A 20,007-nucleotide genomic window follows, 5' to 3' on the forward strand; every position below is an offset into this window, starting at 1 on the left:
GTCCTTGCAAAAACCGAGACCTTTAAATGACCCGATACTAGAATGTCAGTTCTTGCCAAATCCCAAATTGGATATTATTACTTTGAATAAAAAATATCCGCCTAAAATCTGATTCTTTATTCATCAGGGAGGAACAAATGAAAGAAAAAACCTTTCTTCTCACCGCTTTTATTTTGCTTGGGGATTAACAAAGGCTAAATTTATATAAAGGATTTCCCCATGCTCTTTGATCTTTGTTGTCAATTAAGTCAAACAGGCACAAGCTTTTTACCTAAATTATCTTTTCCGCTGCGTGTCATTAATAAAAAATAATGAAAGCAATCATAGAAATGAATGCAATCAAAGAATCCGAGTTTTTGGCATGAGCAGAAGTTGTGTGAAGCAAGCCGTGCCCTCTCTTCACACGGCGCTTTTTGCACACGATTTGCAGCCAGGTTGCGAATTCAGTATAGGTTCAGTTTTATGGTATTTTTCCATAACCCACCTTGCAGAAGATTGGGGTGGGCGATACTGGGAATTTTATTAGTAAATACTTGGTATCCATAAGATCCGATACTTTTTGTTTGAAAATGTCATGATCTATATAATTGAACTGGATCCTTGAGTTAGTTTATATTTGTTAAAAAAATTCAGCACAAATATTGTAGGCCTGAACATGTTTATTTTTTAATAAAATAACTACCATTCAAACTTTAACAGCATAAAAAAATAGATTGAAGTATTTCTATTACAACAGTTTCAGAATAAAAGCCAAGACAGTCAAATTCAAAAAATCATCAATATAATGAAAAAACAAATATAACAATGTCAACTATACATATATTGCACAATATTCAAAAAAAAAAAGTCAGAAAGTGCAAATTCGTGTAAGCAATACAATCTTAAAACATTAAATACTAAAAGAAATAAAAAGACTTCTACTGCAACAACTGTTACAGTGCAAAAGTCAAGAGATTAAAACCAAAATATCAGCAATGCAACAAACAATTCTTTTAGGCTCTGCTGCCATAGTGACAAAGGATTTATAGGTTTTTGTTCAGGAACAGTAACATGTTTACATTTTTGGTGGCAGCTTGTTGCTATCTGTAGGGTGAACTTATTTCATGTTTATCTGTCAATTCGGCTAAGTAGGGGACCACTTTACCACACAAATGAGACCTGGCATTATCCTCTTCTGTTGTTGAAAAAAAAGATCCACACTGCACTGTGATTCCAAATTGGCCATATCAAATTTAGCTATTTAAGATTTAAGGATGCGCATGTATATTTGGCAGACTTGGATTTGGCCGTTGAGGATAGGTGCCTAAAATGTGCCTGTCAGTCACCTACTCAGGCAGAAACTAAGAGTGGCTGGGGGCACCAGCTGAGAATGAGAAGGACAACACTATTTACATAGAAAATCGGTGCTTTAAGGGAATTGGTGGAGGAACAAAGTATCGATACAGGACAAAAGAATCGATCCGAACCAAGTATGTGCTTAGTATCAATAATGATGTAGATGAATCTGCCCAACCCTAGCAGATGACTCAATAAAGGTGAATTTATCAAAGAAAAGCTTCCGTTGGGAACAAATAGAGTTGGCTATGTTCACGCCCACAACTTCCTTCTCCGAATTGGACACCCTATTGCTCGCATCTGTTAAAATATGAATACAAAACCAGATTGCCAAATTTGCATCCGGCACTCAAATGGAGCCCATTGTGTGCATGGCTGCCTTTGATGTGGTGAAATGTTTAATGACTTAATCACCAGCGAAGACTTGACCCTTGTATCAAACGAAAGCAGGAATGACAAGAAATATCCTTGCTCTTTTCTGCGGAGTGGGTGTGCTTGGTTTTACAATGGTACAATAAAGGACTAGTTATTGTGTCCAAACAATGCTAGTTAACATTGTTGGAGGATATCTGGATTGGATTTCACAATTTTCAATGATAGGAGAAGACTTCAGGTCAGGCTGTGTCAATGTAAATCCCAGAAAGAACACATTTGGGCAGATAATGCCCCTAGCACCCGCTCTCAATGCAGAACAGCATGTGTAAAATGAATATCTAATGTAATTTTACAGCAGGGGTGTCCAAACTATGTCCTGAGTGACCCCTTACAAGCCTAGTTTAAAATTAATATCACCCCATTGGCTGAACACTTTGCCTATCATTGGTACCATTTTCATATTTTAAGGTACTTGATCTTATTTCTTGAATAAAACAAGATGAATCATCTGATAAATATATTCTGCTTGCTTAAAATAAATAATGTATTTTGTAACATTATTAAAATGTTTCACTGAATATATTTTCACTTTTGCATGAGTTTTCCACTTAGAAATATTATTTAATCATCACATCATTACTTTGATTATGTAATCGTTCATTTAGTTGTAAAAAATGCACTTTGTTCACATATTTGAATGAAGTGTTTACTTGCTGTTTTTATTTGACGTTTCAATGTGTCCTTTCATTCAGTAAGTTCTTAACGTTACTGAGTGGTGTTCTGATGAGTCTGCGCTAATCTTATCATACAACCTTCAAAATCTACCAGTGTCTCGTTTTAACAAAGGTTTCTTGTAAGAGATGAGGGTCCCTTACTTACTGGAAAATCCCATGTTAGTAAGTTTAATTTTCAAATTATGTTTTATTCATTTCAATCCAACCCCCTTTTTGAGGAAACTGTGGTCAGCCATTTATCGAGGCTTGCTTGTTTTAGAGAAGACTTGGACCCGGACACAAGACAAGGATTTTTCGTTTATTTTTTATTCTGTAACTTTGTAATAATAGTCCTCAACTGACTGCTCTCTTCAGCTCTTGTTTTTGCATACAAATACTCGGTCTGAATCCCGGAAGTTGAATTGAGGATGTGGCGGGACAGGAATCCTCTACGCCAACAAGTTCTGTATTTTCTCTTGGAAACCCGCAAAGGAGATCGCATAGCTTTGTTGGTTGTTTTCTTCTATTACTGTTCACTGCTGTTTGTTATTTTGACTGTTATGCACTGTTTACATCTTTGTTGCTATAATAATGTTGCCTTTCTTTAATTTTTATAACCTTTAGGGCGGATCTGCTATTTGTAACCTAATACTGTAGATTGAATAAAAAGTAAGAGCTTGGGGGTCGACCTTTGGAACAGGTTGCAATGCATCTTAACAGTGATGCCCTGAAAGGCGTGCCGTGGAAAAAAACATAAGGCGTCTGAACTTTGACCTTTGTTCCCCCTACTTTCCTGAAGGTCAATGGTTCACTTTACATACGCGGACGAGGCAGTCTTCTTCTGGAGATAAGACAAAGCGGTGAGCAGAGGTAAGGTCAGCAAGTTAAAGCAACAGCTAGGATGACAGTTAATTGGCTGGAGGCTGCTGTAACTGTCATCAGTTTCCCATGGGATGACTTGGGAAGAACGTTCCCCATCCCTCTCAAACCTTTGCCCCACCCTCTCCTTTTCTCCCCCTTGGGATCACAGTATCGCACTTGTCAGCTGTCTTCTACAGGTTCAACTATTGGACGTTAATGTAAGGGGTGGGAAGGGCTAGAAAAGATTACGATGCCTCCAGTGTCATTATGACTGTGTCAGTACAGTTTGTATGATGGTAATACACAATAAAGAGAGTCACAAATGAGGACATGTACAGAGTAATTTACAATACTTTATACAAACCTGTACAAACTACATTATATATATTATGCTACTAAAGAAAAGAAACTTCCAACTATGCACCAATTACAGGACCATCATTTCTCATCAGCCATGCAAGTAAAGTTATGATAAAGGTCCTGCTCCACAGACTCAAACCACAGACGGAAAACATCCTAGCCAAAGAACCGTGAAGGAAGGAGCACCCCACAACATATGTTTTTATCTACAGATCTTATGCGAGGGGTTTTAACAATAGTAGCGAGTCTCCATCAAATCTTTTGTGTATTTCAAGAAGGCATTTGAGAGAGCATGGCAAACAGCCTTGTGGGTCACCATGTGGAAGTACAACAAGGGCCTGGAACTAGTTTAGACAATTGCTGTACGCCAATGCAAACAGTGTGGTACTGATCAACGGTACTATTGGACCATGTTTTCAAACCACAGTCAGTGTGAGACAAGGTTGCATTTTCTCTCCAACTTTATTCAACATCTTCCTGGAGAAGATCATGAGTGAAACTCTGGACGAACATGAAAGTATAGTCAGCATTGGGGGACATAAAGTTACTAACCTCAGCTTTTCTGATGAAATTGCTGGACTGGCAGGAATAGAACAGGAACTCAGAGATCTGGTCAATCGCCTAGACAAAGCATCAACCAAGTTTGGAAGGGAAATTAGCATAGAAAAAAAAGAATAATAGCCAACAACCCCCAGGTATCATAAAAAACATGGCCATCAACCACCAAGAAGTTAAACTTGTCGGGAAATTTAAATATCTTTGAGCTGTCATATCAAAGGAGAGGCCAGACCAGAAACCTATCTAAAGGGAAAAGAACATACAGTAATCGTGAAATCAAAAATATGACTCATGCAAGCGCTGGTTACTTCCATCTTCCTCAGCGCTAGCGAGACATGGACTCTCAGAGCAAGGCTTGAATGTTAAGTCCAGGCCATGGAGATGAAATGTTTCAGGAAAGGTCTAGGCATCAGTTACATAGCCCATCTGATAAAATAAACAGGGTGCGACACCATGAGAGGGCACATTGGACTCTACCAAAAACAGTTTTGTGCAGACAATTTTTTTTTGTTTTGTCCAATAAAGTATTAAACAAAATATGACTGCACATCGTGTTTTAGAATTAGTAACCATTTTAATTTAGTAATTTAGTAACCATCTGGAAATGCGAAAAATGTGTTTTATTACAAGTGTATTCTTTGAAACAGCTTAAAAAACAAGTGAGGGTAAAAACAATATCATGATATGTGTTACTATTTTCAGATATTTCTGAATTCCCACTACCAGTTTACTTTTGCGCCAATTGCAATATGGGTAAAATTGTAAACGCACCGTGAAAATGATGGCATACTTATGTGATGTGGATTGATTTTTTTTCCCTCTTTTTGAGAGAAAGTGTCATCTTTGCACACCACGCAAAGCTTCCTTCACATGCAGCTGGTACACAGCTGGTCATCTGACCAACCGCAAGACCCCCATCCTATTCACCCCCCCTTCCCTCCTCTTTATTATCACCCTCTTCCTGCACCACCCACCCGCCAGCAGAATGCCAGACATGCAGAGTAAGACAATACCAATGGTTAAAAAAAAGTTTGTGTTAATGGGAAATCTGCAAGGAAGAAGTAATGATCTATCATGGGAGCTTGGTGGGGCGTTGGGGTGCTTTTTCAAAACAGAGGATCCGAAAGTGATGGACAGGTGTTTCTCAGTAGCCATTCTAATTCCTGTTAAACTCACTGATCATCCTTTGCCTACCTTGTACAATTACACATATGAAAATTGTTGAAATAGCGTATTTTCTGGACTATAAGGACCGAAAAACCTCAAATTGGCCAAAATTTTGAAGGTGTGCCTTATATTCCGGTGCACCTTATACATCTGAAAAAACAGAGGATAAAATTGGATATGCTTAGTTGCAATTATATCATACTGCATATAACTTTTCTGCATTTGTTAAAATTAAAGAATGGTCTTCGAGTACACTACCATGGTTGACATTTCAATTGTTGCTGAAAGGAAACAAAAAAGAAGCGCAGAACTTCAACAGTTGCTCGGACGCTATTTTGTTGTCTGCATAGACAGTAACTGTCCGTAAGTAGGGCAGCACGGCGGCTGATTGGTTAGCGGATCCGTGGCACAGTTCTGAGGTCATGAGATCGAACCTTCCTGTGTGGAGTTTGCATGTTCTTCCTGTGCTTTTGTGGGTTTCCTCCGGGCACTCCGGTTTCCTCCCGCATTCCCCAAAAAACATGGATGTCAGGTTAATTGGCCGGTCCAAATTGTCCCTAGGTGTGAATGAGAGAGTGAGTTCTCTGTCTCTGTGTGCTTCGTGACTGGCTGGCAACCAATTCACGGTGCCCCCTGTCCACTGCCCGAAAATAGCAGGGATGGGCTCCAGCTCCCCTGCGACCCTACTGAGGATAAGCGGTGCAGTTAATGGATGGATGTCCGTAAGTATGAAACGCATTGTGATTAGTAAAAAGAGGATTTCTGTTTATGTACATGTTTTATACAAAAGTAAGTACTCTAGTTGAAATTGTCCTTAAATGATGCTGCATACAGTAACTGTTTTGCCTTTTGAAAACCTAAAGAGTGGTCTTCGAGCGCCCCTTTGTGGTCAACATGTTAATTGTTGTTGCAAAAATTCATAGATAAAACTACGTCATTGTGTTAATCCTTGTTTTATCAAATGCATTATTTTCATGTGAATATGTTTATTTTTTCAAACAACCCCAACTCTTACTGTGGTTTTATTTACATGTGCCTTACATATGAAAAATATATCACAAAAGACTATTTCTGGGAGGAAGCCCCTTATAATCCCATGCACTTTATAGAGTGGAAAATATGGTAGCTTTGTGATTATTACCATACAAAATATATGGGCAGACAGAAAAAGTGGCTCCAACCGCATGACAGGGAGGTTGTGGCAAAGCATCGATGTAGATAAGGAGCGTGCACAGTGGAAGACAGCAAAAGCACATCCAGATGACTGCGACTCAACGCCGCCTAACTCTGTGACGATTTAAAACGAGATGAATGCGCGCAGCTATAAATTAAATAAAGGCCAAATCTGGATTCTATTATCGAGTCTCCTGTTTTATAACATTAAAGTAGTACAGTAAATATGAACGAAGCAACGGGCCAACGGTGCTCTAACCGGTATTAGTTTTGCGGAATAAGAAAGTGAGACGACTTGGCGTGGTAAACACAATAATTTCCGGCTGATAAATTGGATTTGGACCGAATTTTTCCACGTGTTGTAATGCTGGACTTGAGAGTTGGTTGAGGGGAAAGTGTTCTATAACATTGATGAAAAATAATTGTTAAAGGTCCTTCAAAAATGTAAAAATTAAATATGTTTTCCAAGTGACAATATCCAACTGATTTCAAAGAATCCTTATGCTTCATTTCCACTGCTCTTATCTTACTTTCAGTAAAGCCGTTTGGGGCGAAACAGATTAGGTCAGAGTAATGTGGGTTCGGGAGAGTGCCGGAGTGACATCATGCTTGTCCCTGTGTTTTTTTGTAAAGACCAAACCATTTTATTATAATTGTTTGATGGAATAATCTTGGAGTTATGTTTTCAGAAATCTTAATTAAATAAAAATACTGGAAAAATTTGGCTCATCAATTTCAACCCCTTGTTTTTTCTTAGAACGCCATTTGCGTTCAAGGAGAAAAGGTAAGAGTGATAGAAAATGTTTGGAAACGATTACCATTAAATTACTTTTTTAATTAGTTCCTTGTTTTAGGTACATCTTTTGATATTTAGTTTTGTAGTATTCTTTTATTTTTCTATTTTTTTTTTGTATTTCTGCATTCGGGTTTTTGTAGTTGTGTAGTATTTTTGTAGTAGAACTGTACTTTTATTTTTGTCGTATTTTTGTTTCATTTCTGTTGTATTTCTATAGTAGTAATTTTATGGTAATTTTATAGATTTATTTCTCGTATTACTGTAGTTTTATTTTTTGTAGATCTTTTATAGTACAATATTTGTAGTATTGTTGGAGCTATGTTTTTGCATTATTGCCATCATAGTATTTTTGTAGTAATATTTCTGTCATAGTTTTTGTATTATAGGAATACTGTTGTAGTATATTTGTAGTATTTCTGTAGAAGTATTTTTGAAGTATATACAAATTAGTAATTTTGCTGAATTTTTGTAGTATGTCTATAGTAGTTCTTTTTTATATAATTCTTTAGTATTTTTGTAGTATTTCTGTAGAAGTATTTTCCAAGTAGTCATTTTGCAGAATACAGTATTATTTGTATTTTTTCGTATTACTGTAGTTGTATTTTTGGAGTATTTTCCTGGTAATATTTATGTTGTGGTATGTTTCTATTGTGGTTTAACTGTAGTAGTATGTTTGTAGAATTTCTATAGTATTTATTTTCTTTTCATAATGAAAGCAAGATAATACATGATGTCATTGTTTTTAAGCATTAAGTCAAATATTTAGTTTTGTAGCCATTTTTGTTGTATTTTTGTGGTAGTATTTCTTTGTAAACACAAAGGGACAACAAGGAAAAAAACACATTTTTCTTACTAGTAGTTTATTTACTATTGTCATGATACTTTTACCAGGTTTGTTTGGAGGTCCGGAATAAAAAGCCTGCCTGTTTGACACCCTTGCTTTAGAGGACCAACCCACGCCATCTCAAAACGTGTTGGTTGTGTAGTCTCCAATTTTACACTTGCAAGTCATGAGGGATCGCCACAACTTGTCGTCTGGGTGCGACCCGTGACGTATTCAGTGAGGGTCACACTTCAACATGTGTTTGCCAGGCCTATAGTTCAGGCTTGCGTTTTCACAACAGAACTACAACCACTTCCCCGACCAGCCATATTGTAAATGAGTCAAACCCTAACTTAGAATGCACTTGCTCATGTGAAAAACTCAATGATCACTGGGTAGTCCGCTACCGGGTCATGTTTTATCGTATATTTGCCTAATTAGTTATGCCCCGCCCCCGCCAGGACATGGGGTCCCTGTTCTTTCTCCACACCACCGGGCCTGCTTTCTTCTTAAGCCAGCAAAAGTGGGGAGGTTTGCAATCAACACAGCTTAACCCACCTCCAATCAAGATGGCAGCCTTCAAAATCAGCTGTAGACAGGCAACCGGTGCTTGAACATTGAACATTGCAGTTAGTGGAAACCAATCCATGTTTGACTTGCCAACTTTGTATTTTTAAATTTCTGTCTTGAGTTTGGCTTATGCCCCCTGTTAACCCATTGGCTTTCCTCTTTGCTCCTAGACTCTAGCCTCACGTTCACTCCACCTTCACCGAAATGGGAAAGAACACCTTCTGAGTCTGGTCTTACACTCCGACACATTAAGGTGAGTACTTTAATAAATCTTGTCCTGTGACAGTAATCTGTGAATCTGTTCATTGAATGCCTCACGCATTTGGCTACTTTTACCAGTCAGGCCCAACAAAATTCGTTTTTATCTTTCTCGCTTTCTGTTTTTAAGCATCTTGTAGATGTGTATCAGTTCTCTCGTCAACACTTGACCCGTCGATTGATTGATGAGCGCTCATCAATATGGTCAAAAAGTTCAATCTCAATTTCAAGCGTGAACAATTACGATTTCAATCTATTTCAACTAATAAAGTGGTTAGCTGTGTGTGGCACAGTTGTGAGGTCATGAGATCAAACCTTACTGTGTGGAGTTTGCATGTTCTCCCCGTGCTCGCGTGTTTTTTTTCCGGGCACTCCGGTTTCTTCCCACATTCCAAAAACATGCATATCGGAATTGTCCCTAGGTGTGAATTGTCTGTCTCTGTGTGCCCTGCGACTGGCTGGCAACCCTGCCCCCTGCCCGAAGATAGCTGGGATGGGTTCCAGCCCCCATGACCTTACTGAGGATAAGCGGTGCAGATAATGGATGGATTGATGGAAGTTGGCCTAAAAGGCAATCATTTAAGGACAATTTTATTGATTAAAAATGACAACCTTTGCAAATGTTTGAAACGGATTTTAAATATTCTTATTTGAAAAACAAATGTTCATAGTTTAGGCCAAAAGCAGCTACTTATAGCATGTGGCTAACTTGCCTAATTCCACAATTAAGTAGTTTGTAACAAATGTGCAATAATCAGCACATGCTTCGGGTAATTCAAATTTCACTGAAAAATTCCTATTCTCAATTTACGATTTAGTAAATTTCAAATGATTTAAAATGTTAAATGACAAATTATTTGAAATAAATTCAGTTTATTACCGTAACCTTCTTTACATGTATTTTCTTAAATAACTATTCTCGTGGTTCAGTTCAGTTCACCGTAATGTCCATTACTATACTTCTGTAATTACTATACTTCTGTAAAGTCTGTAAAGGAAAGGCCATACTTAATAGCTATGAGGATTAAACAATTATAATTTATCTCTTGATTAGGGCTTTTTTTTCAATTTTAGAAAATTAATTAATTACATCACATAGGAATAGCACTGTTAAAAAAAGAGAAAAAAAAGAAAGAGAAGAGACTGAGGTTGAAAAAAATCTGTCTTACTAGCTTTCAGAGCAATTGACGTTGCACTGAGCAAGTTTTAAACACCCCCCAGGCGCCCCCCCAAAAGTCCCTTCCCTTAAAACAACATGGTAAAAATGACATTTGGGTTGAAGCGGCTAATAAATCTTGGCAGAATGTGGCTGGAAGAGCGCTCCTTAGTCAGCGAGGTGAAGGGGGAGGACGGCCACATAAGAGGAGGTTTGTGTTAGCACAGCGCTAGATGAGGTGCAAGAGAAGTCCTGCTGGATTTTGAGGTGTCAAACATCTCACTGCTGAATTTGTGTGTGTCGCTACTTGTGACCGAGAATCGTTGTTATGATTTCTTGAGGTATAGTTTTGACATGTAAAATCAATTTTTTTGCAGGAATATTATTTACAAAACCAGATCAAAGTAAACCATTGCAACTGATTACAAGAATATTCTGAGAACCTAATCACCAACACGTCCCCGTACACCCAAAGGTACCCGACGACCACAATCAATTTGTCAAGACCATACTGGAGACCCTTTTGTTTTCAATTTTACGTCACACACTTAAAATTTCAACTCGATGTTTACAGCCTGCTGGACGCACGTGTTTCCCTCCGCACGGCTCATTTCCAAGTGAACAGAAATAACATCCTCCAAATCGGCTTGTTGCTGGCAAAAACAAGGTATTTAAATGGATATATTTTCACAAACGTTCCACTGAGGAAGACTTTTTTTTGGGGTTCGCTCACTCAACGCCGGATCAACTTCAATCATGTTCCTTTTGGACATTACAAAGTAAGAAAGAGCTGAAATGTGTTCCAGGTTTAACAATATATAAATCAGTAACACACATATGAAACCAGACACCATAAAACAGAGGGCTGAAAATGATATTATGTGTTCTAAACACCAGCAGAAAAAGGAGTATATTCACTGAGATGAGTTACAATTAAAACAAAATAATTAGATAGTTAATAGGGTTAGCCTGATCGATCCAAATATCGATATTTATACTCAGCAAGTACTTGGATCAGATCAATACTATTGTCCAGGGATCGATACTTCACTCCACTGACAGCAAAACCCATCTCTCGCCAAGCGCCTTCGGTCACTCTCTCTGATTGAGCCTGATTTTGTGACTGATAGGCACATCTCTTCACCAGGCCTGCTGCTACATCCACCCTGCCAGGCAGAAGAAATGACAAATCTATGCATCCACCCTGACAAGAAGCTAACAATGACAGAGGGAAACAGGAAGCGCAACTACAGAAATAACAATGCCAGGTGTAATTTGTGAAGTACAGTGGTCTGCTAATGTGGCAACAGCACAAATTGACATAAACACATGGGGAAAAAAGCTCACTTTGCAGAGAGCAACAAGTTGCAAACAAAACTTTAAATGTTACTTTACCCCCCAAAAACATTGAAATTTGTTCTCAATATGGCAGAGACAATGGTTATATGTATTTAATGGTAAAGTTCTGAATTCCAGTTTTTACATTGCATTATGGATATTATTCAGTCAATTCATATGTAACATGTTACACTGATGACGATCTGCAGATGCAAAGTGAGGCGTGCAATTCTTTTGCCTCATGGCAGAGGGCAATACTGAGACTAAGGATTCTGTTTTGGCACACACCTCTGCCCCAAACACGACAATTAGTGCTAATATAAGCAAGCTAGCTGTAGTTAAGCCATCCATTATTTTGTTGACCTTTGTATAGATTCTTTTTTTACACTTTACCTCAAAAGGAGCAGCATATAGACTTCGTTTATAAGACAATAAAAAGTTGTTTTTTCTCTGTGCTACAGTTTACATATTGCTGTATTTGTCTGCCAACAAAATGATGAATAAGAAATATGTTAATTTACTTGTATTTCCCCGCACGTCACTAAGAGTCGGTATTAGGCAAAATAAATAAATACATGTTAACAGGTATGGTGTGCAGTAATTTGATTCGTTCAATGTACACATGGGCTTGTAAAAACGTGTTATTCTGTCATTTCAATGTATAATGTTTAATTGTATGATAATTTTGAAAAAAATGAAGGTTCCTACTTCATGGATTAAAATATAGATTATTCATATGCTATAGAGTAGAAGTGTGTTTTAAGCTTAAATTTAAACATTTCCACTGAGGTTGCAGATCGAATCTCAGAGGGAAGAGCATTCCACAGGACGGAGATGGATTGAGAATGCTATTGAACCTGCGGATCACTTCTTGGCTCTTGGGATCACCAGCGATTTCAGGGCGAAGGCCCCGAGATGGAGGTTTGCGCTTTTTTTTTAAATAGTAATTGTTCTCGATGTGGTGATACTAAATTGCTTTCTTGTAAAAAAAAAAAGCACATTTGTACATTTTTTTGGGGGGGGGACATGAAAAATAAAAACGAAATACATCACATTATATACAGTAACCAGTTGTTTTTCCGAGGTAGTTGTGTTTAAGAGATAGTCATAAAATGCAAAGTACAATATTTATATATTTATTTCTGAATGTATTGTCATGTCCTGCACGGGTGTCATGGCACCCAGCTGGCCCCGCCCCTTGACACCGGCTGAGACGCATTGGACTGATTGCTTGTGTTGTACTTAAACGCTCCTTTTGGGACTGCCTGTTGCCAGACCATTGCTTTACCTTGTTGAAGACCTGTTCATGCCTGTCTGATCTGAGTAATACCTAGGTTGTAATTTTGATTGCCTTTAAACCGGTTTTGTTTTGTCTTTGGTCCGTTTGTGTGTTGGACAACTTTTATTTCCTAATTAAAGTGACAGATCGTCTACGCATATGAGTTCCAACTTCCTGCTTCCCGGTCCGTTTCATAACAGTATTTATTTATTTATGTCTTTGTTACTCAAGGAAAACAACAACTTATAGGTTCAAGTATCTGTTGAACAAATATAAGTATTTTTTTTAACAAATAACTTCTGTAGTGTCAAATAAAAAATAAAAAATAAATCTTGCTGTTTTATGGAAATATTGTACAGATTATGGACACAATCTTACGTTACGATTCTATCGTACAGAAACCATATATTTTTCCATTTTCAACACGCCAGAGAGCCACTAGGGAGCGCCCAAGACTTGCATGTGGCTACAGAGCAAGTTTAGCGGGTCAAGAAGTGCAACTTTTTTGGCAATTGAAAACATCTTCTTCTCTTTGACCAATCAGCATGCAGAACACAACGCACAATTCAAAACTGTGAAGTAGAGAAAGCGCGATAGGTTAACCTCTGTAAGTGTTCTTTACAGAACTGTTTTTTTAAATATCGCTGCAAAAAAACAAATACGTTTGTCGAATAATGCAAACGAACCCAACTAAAAAATATCATTTTCATAAGCAGTCCCATAATTAAAATGCTTAAATGAGTCTTAGCACAATTTCCAGTTAATTAAGTTACATAAATTGCAGTTCAACAAACGAGGACAACAAGAAATATGAAGCAACAAAACATTCCTTACACCTCTAACCACTAAGCACTTAATTGACACTGTGCTTATATTTATCCCTAGGGGTGTTCTCACTGTTTTTGCATGACTCAGTTATTAATAGGACATTGATTATTATTTAGCAACTCCTAGTGGTAAAAAACAAACCTTAATTAATAATAAATAAAATATTTAAATTATAAAGAAATTCATACAAACATGTATTTTTTTTTAAATATTCCCAAGTTGAGAAATCTAGATGGAGCTGACAAAATTTTCCGCCATCTTGCTGGTACAGGTACCCCCAAAACAAAAAAACTTTGTAAAGGATTGAGTGAAAAATAAAAAAATGTGCAGTTTGGTCACTTTGAATCTTCATTAAAAGTATTCTCCCTGGTGCTTTGTGGCACTTGTGTTCAGTTATACTCCCAAATTCATTAATTCCTTGTTTTTCACTGGTCACGTTCCAAATAAAGTTCCGTGATAGTCAAATGCCATGAAGTATAAAGCATTTATTCATTGGTTATCACTTAAAAATAATATTTACGACTGTAAGAAAATAACAACTAAAGAACTACAAAATAAACAAATAAAACAACACATAACACAGAATATTGGTTGAATAAATGGTCTTAACTCTCATGATACAATAGTAAAACAAAATTGGATGGCTTTTCCTTTCAGTATAAGAAAGTGATGTAGAGAGTGGCTGGCTATCTTCCAGCCAGGTCGCCACAATGATTGAATAACAACTGCCCAGATTGCAGCGGTTTCCCATGAGTTGTAGCTCCAGGTCATCTACGGATCTGGCTTTAGTGAGATACACACTCTGCAAGCCTAGCAACAGCAGGATGGACCTGTGATAACCGTTATTGCTTTATTTCTAGTGCCTCAGTCTCTTCCCGGAACCGATAACAATGCACTGAGCACCCGGGGTGATCAGCGTTTCTTTGCGCACTTTTGACTTTCCTCAGAGTCCGATCAATTTGATTAATTCATTTTTAATGCAATGAGCCTCTTCTACCTGTGGCTATGCCTCACAGTTAGTTTTTGGTAGACACATTAAATTGTGCGCCTACCGGCTGTTTGACTGACAGTATACACCAGCCTATCACAATTGGCAGACAGACAGTCACAGTCACAGCAACCCAACACACACACACACAAAGCCCTCCGCCCCCTGCCATCATGATAGCATTTACTGTGTGTTGTTTGCTGCAGAAGAACACAATTCAGGGTGAAAAGTGTCAAAAAAATAAACCGCAATACTGTACAACAAAGGTCTTGTTAGTGAAAGCTAGTTATAAAATACTGCATTATACCTCTTTAATAGCTGTCTCTGGAGTTATTTTGAGAAAACTTTTATGTATGTGTCAAAGTGTTATTTCTTCTGTGTCCATTGAAAACATTTCGACTAAAGTGTGTCCAGTTTTTTTTTACAGCTTGAAGGGTTTTCCTCCAAGTGTGTTTTATTGTACATTAAATGCATGCACATGCAAGCACACTTTCCATTGTTTCTTTTTTTATTCAAGCAACCCCAATCAAATTATTTTTTTCAATAGCAATAAAATACTTTTTATTTTACTTGGCTGGACATCAGTCACCCTGCTGTCGCCCCCTAAAAAAACCTAAAATGAAAAAACGAAAAGAAAAAATGTTCCCCACCCTCCACTCAACCTTCCAACCACTCTCCGGTGGGATCGTTTTCCCTCCAGAATACAACTGAAGCGCCGCTATGCCGGCTGGAGACAATCAAGCAGAGTTCTCTTTCAGATATTCTTGCCCCAAATTCAATTTATGGACACATTTATTAGCATGTCTGTCGGTGAGTTTCACAATCAGAAGCACACCATCTGATCCGGACACAGCAGGCCCGTTGCGCTTTATTACACGCTCGCTATCCTTGGGAGATCTGAGGAGGGAAAGGAAAACATGAGAAAACAAAAGAGTTGGTAGTTACCCAAGGGATGGGATGGGGAAGGTCTTGGATATGGTTTTGGGGCCACTGGGAGAAAAATGTGGACCAGTAAAATCCAGATTTTTTTCCCAAGACATAAATGCATCTGGAGCTTCTGTTAGGGTGTAACAGAATCCTGGGAATGTTTGAAGTTTAACCTCATGACCATTTTTCAAAAAGGCAGTTATTATGACACAGCACATGACAACAGGATTAGTCTTATTTGATATTTGGCTAATTTCGAAGCATACCTTAAAAGGACATGGTGCATTATACCACGCCTCCTAGTAGTAAAAAAACAATATTGATTTGAATCATAAGCATTAGTATTACTGTGCAGTATTCTCTCGTTTTTCATAAGGGTTGCGTAACAAAAAGATTGTCAAAACCCGTGAAGCGGAAACTTTGATTTATTTATTTACTTACATATTAAATACTCGATTATATATTCAAACCAAAGAACAAACCCACTTTACAGGATCAGTCATTTGTTGAACTTTTGTACTGTCAAATTACAATTTTAAAAATAGTCTTACTGCAATATTTCGCTATTGGTTCAGGACGTTAAGTCACGTTTACTTGCATAGCCGTTAATTACAAAAAATCTCAAAGGGCTGTACAGAATACGTACTGTTGCAAACTATAGATTATGATTTACTTTACTTCAGAAGATTTCTTGTCGCCATCATGTGGACGTTATTGGAAAACAAAAATGTGGCACGAAAACAACAAATAAAAACACTGTACTTTATAAACTTTTTTTTTTCTTTTTTTACAACTAACTTCTCTAAATGATCATTTTAAAAATGTTTGCTGTTCAATTGCACTACTAAAAATTGCAAAGGGGCCAGGGACAGAGAGAAACAAATATCTGATCAATTTATTTATTTTTCTATGTGCAGACAGAACGCCCTAAATTCGATAACTCTGAAATACATGAGGAAAATAGATCATATAAGCCACGTTTGCATTTGCACAAGTTGTTTTTTATTTTCTATTTGTTCTTAAAACACTCAAAATATACAAATAAACACATCAATTTACAAGTAAAAACTTTCGTTAAGCGAAACAGCAAAGTATTAATTCCGTTTATGAGCAAAAATGTGGCTATCTGCATTGAAAAACTCCATCCAATAGGGCTACTTCAGAATTGTTTCATTGCATGAAATGGAATGTCTTGATCAAATAAAAGGACATCTAGTGGACCTATTCAAAACAGCAAGTCATTACTTGATAGAAGCTTGTTTTTTTCCTATGCTTCTCTCAGCATTGTCTTGCAAGGCAGATCAAATCCTTGGGCGGGCCTGAGACAGCCCATGGTTTGTAGTATGGTGATTGTCGTTGATAAGACAGCAGCTTTTGGTGCTTATGTCGGTCCAGAGTGTTTTGTCGATATTATGGCTTTTAGAGAAACTTAAAACTTAAAAAATATGCTCGTACTATTGTAGATTCGTCAAGCCTTTTCACGTACGAACATCAGTGATTAGTAATAGTCAAAATAACGAACAGGCATCCTATGCCATCCCCTTTGCAGGCGTGCAATATTAAAAACCTAATAAACTTATAATTATATGAATCAACCCAAAATTGGCAAATGTATCCTTAAAATCCACTCGAAGGGCATTGACATTCTGTGGTCTTTCATTCGCCGCATCTTCCAACACATCAAGTCTTAATCGTGTCGTGGTTTTGTCTCCAGCACCCAAAGGTTCCAGCGTCGGTCACATTTGATTGCCGCAAGATGCCAAAAACGACACTTTAAAAGAGCGCTAATGTAGACAGAGAGCGGCTTGTCGGAGCCAGTTAAAACAACAAGCCGAAGCTCGCGGAGATTTACAGTCCTCGCTCGGCTCGTGAAACACGGAATCCGACCAGCGAGAGTTGGAGACGGCTCGGGCGTGTACAGGACCGTGCAACAACGATTAAGGGTCCTGCGCTTCTACTAAATACACAAGCGCACACATGCACTTACAACACCGCAGACCACACACGCCAATAAGTGGTTCTTAGTTTAGTTTAACTTGGAATGTCTGTATTTTGAAATTACATCATAGAAAAATATATAGTCTGTGAACATAAATGGATCGAATTGTCAATACAGGTTGGACCAAGATGGCTCATTCACTGAGGGTTTAGAAAAAATAGCCAAGTTTAGCACAAATTAGTAAGAAGAGAAACGCACAGCTGTTTTTTCACTCTATTGGCTGTATGGAAAGTCTTCTCATTAGGGTATAATTATTTTTGTTTCTTTAATAAAATAAGAAAAATAAGCTGATTATTTTCATTTGTAGACACTACATAATTGTAATTATTTTTATATATTCTTCTGACCAAAATAAGATTAAAAAAACGAGCAAAATGATAAACCATCAGCTAAATGAGATTTTCTTACTCAGTTTTAGTGTAAATATTTTCTTATCTTGTAAAAAATAAACAATTTCAATTATTTTCATCTATGAGATGAAGTGTTCCCTTTTTTCAGCCATTGAGGTAACATTTTTCATTCTATTTTTTTTTGCAATTGCACAAATCTTTGATAAAAAATTATTTTTCAAGATGTGAAAAACTAGTAATACGATCAACCATCTGTTCGATGAGACTATTTTTCTGTCATTTTAATTGTGATTTGTTTTCATTCCATAGAATACATTTCAGATACAAGTTTTTGAGATGAACACTTCACTTAAAACAAAATAAATATTTTGCCAAAGTAACTTTTTTTGCAATGTGATTTATCTTTGACAAAATACTATTTTATTTTTAATTTAAAATGATTTATTTCTCAAGATAGGTAAAAAATGAGAAAAACAATCAACATAAGCTAGATGAGAAATTTCTATCATTTTAAATGTATTTATTGTATTCTAAAAACAGACAAACTGAAATATACAAAAATTACACAAAATGTATTTTAAGATAAAATTTTTCCCCTTAAATAAGAAAAAAAATGCTAACAGGGTAGCATTTTTCATTAAATTATTATGCGGTGTAATTTATCTTTAATTACATTCTTTTTTTGTATTTTATGTTCCTTTTACCAGGATGAGAAAATAAATTAAAATGAGCAAAATGACAATAAAATGCACAATAAAAACTATTCACTGAAAGAATTTGATAATCTAGTTTTAAGATATTTTAACTTGCTTTTGATGAAAGAACATTTACCTCTATATCTAAAATAAGCAAAATTTTGTAATCTAACAGATATTGATTTTGTTCATTGAATATACAGGTAAAAAAAAGATAAAATGAAATAAAATAAAAAAACAAGTTAAAGATCTAAAAATTAGATCATTAAATCATTTGAGTGGAGTTTTTTTTTAGTTTTTTTTGACGAAGGGATAGGATTTATCCCGTTTTGTTTTAGTTTTTTGTCTTTTGGGGGGGGCAATGTAATTAATCTATCTAATTTATCTACATGTCCTGTTTTTTTGTTTATTTGTATGTGATATGCTGACCCGATATCTGTGAACATCGTGAACTGTGTACTTTAAGCCTTTGGTAGTGTTTTTAGCTAGGTTTCGTGTCAAGGCACCCTCGATAAATACCAACAAAGTGATAAACATCGGCATAAGACTCTTTGGCACTCCCGAGTGGCTCCTTGCCGCTTTTTTGACAAACTACGGCCCCAACAACCTCCCCCAAGTACAATCCCTGGCAACATCAAGCCCTGCAATGCCAGGTCGTTATGCTTGTCCTTTAAAAAAAAAAAAAAATCACGAAAAATTGGAAAATTTTACCCAGGCAACCCGTGGGAATCTAAAGAATAATTTTTCTGACAAGCCTCATTATTACAAAATTGGATCATAATTGGATCATAATCAGCTCATGGTTCCTCACAACAAAATAAATACTGTAACTAATAGAAACTCAGAGGACATCCTTTGTGTACATATTAAAATTCCCTTATAGGGACAATGTGTAAAATTTAATGCCTCCTGCTGGTTCGAAAAACTTTTATCCAGTAAAAAAAAAAACATTGATTTGAAAACTATGTAAATATACATGCACTATCTCATACCAATGTTATTATTTATAGAAAAATCATAGGTGAAGATATTTTTTATTTCTTTTACACGTATCCCCACTTTGTTTGTCCGGCGTCCTGCCACCGCGCTGTGCCGTGTATCACAGGCCTGCTCTCTTACAACACAGTGCCATCTAGAGGTCAAATATTATTTTTTAATATTGGCACTTTAAAACCATAATGAGTGGTAAACTATTAGTAAGATTACAACTGGTCAGCGAGAAAGATAATGTACATACTTTGGGGCTACTTTTTAACCTTGTGTAATTATTTTGTAGCCCTTTCTTGCCATAAACGAAGTGAAGTTACTAGTACAGAGACCCCTCGCTACTTCGCGCTTCGGTAATTGCTAATTCACAGATTTGTGAATTTTGAATTAAATTTGTTTAGTCTTTTTTGTCATTCAAATAATTGTATCATGTGTTGTGTTTGAGAGCATACAGTGGGGAGAGACTAAGGA

The 20,007-nt window shown here is 36.8% G+C and overlaps 1 long non-coding RNA gene across 1 annotated transcript; it reads left to right on the forward strand.

Annotated features, from left to right (window-relative positions):
* The first annotated feature begins 1,854 nt into the window (after nt 1-1,854).
* Nucleotides 1,855-11,460, forward strand: LOC148367102 (uncharacterized). Its single transcript, XR_015850192.1, has 7 exons — nt 1,855-1,948; nt 3,223-3,293; nt 6,024-6,091; nt 8,902-8,984; nt 10,523-10,620; nt 10,720-10,812; nt 11,293-11,460. It is a non-coding gene; the product is annotated as an uncharacterized LOC148367102 (long non-coding RNA).
* The last annotated feature ends 8,547 nt before the right edge of the window (nt 11,461-20,007 follow it).

The sequence above is a fragment of the Urocampus carinirostris genome, chromosome 4 (assembly GCF_059441175.1).
Source record: "Urocampus carinirostris isolate Australia breed hairy pipefish chromosome 4, RoL_Ucar_1.0, whole genome shotgun sequence".
Lineage (NCBI taxonomy): Eukaryota > Metazoa > Chordata > Actinopteri > Syngnathiformes > Syngnathidae > Urocampus > Urocampus carinirostris.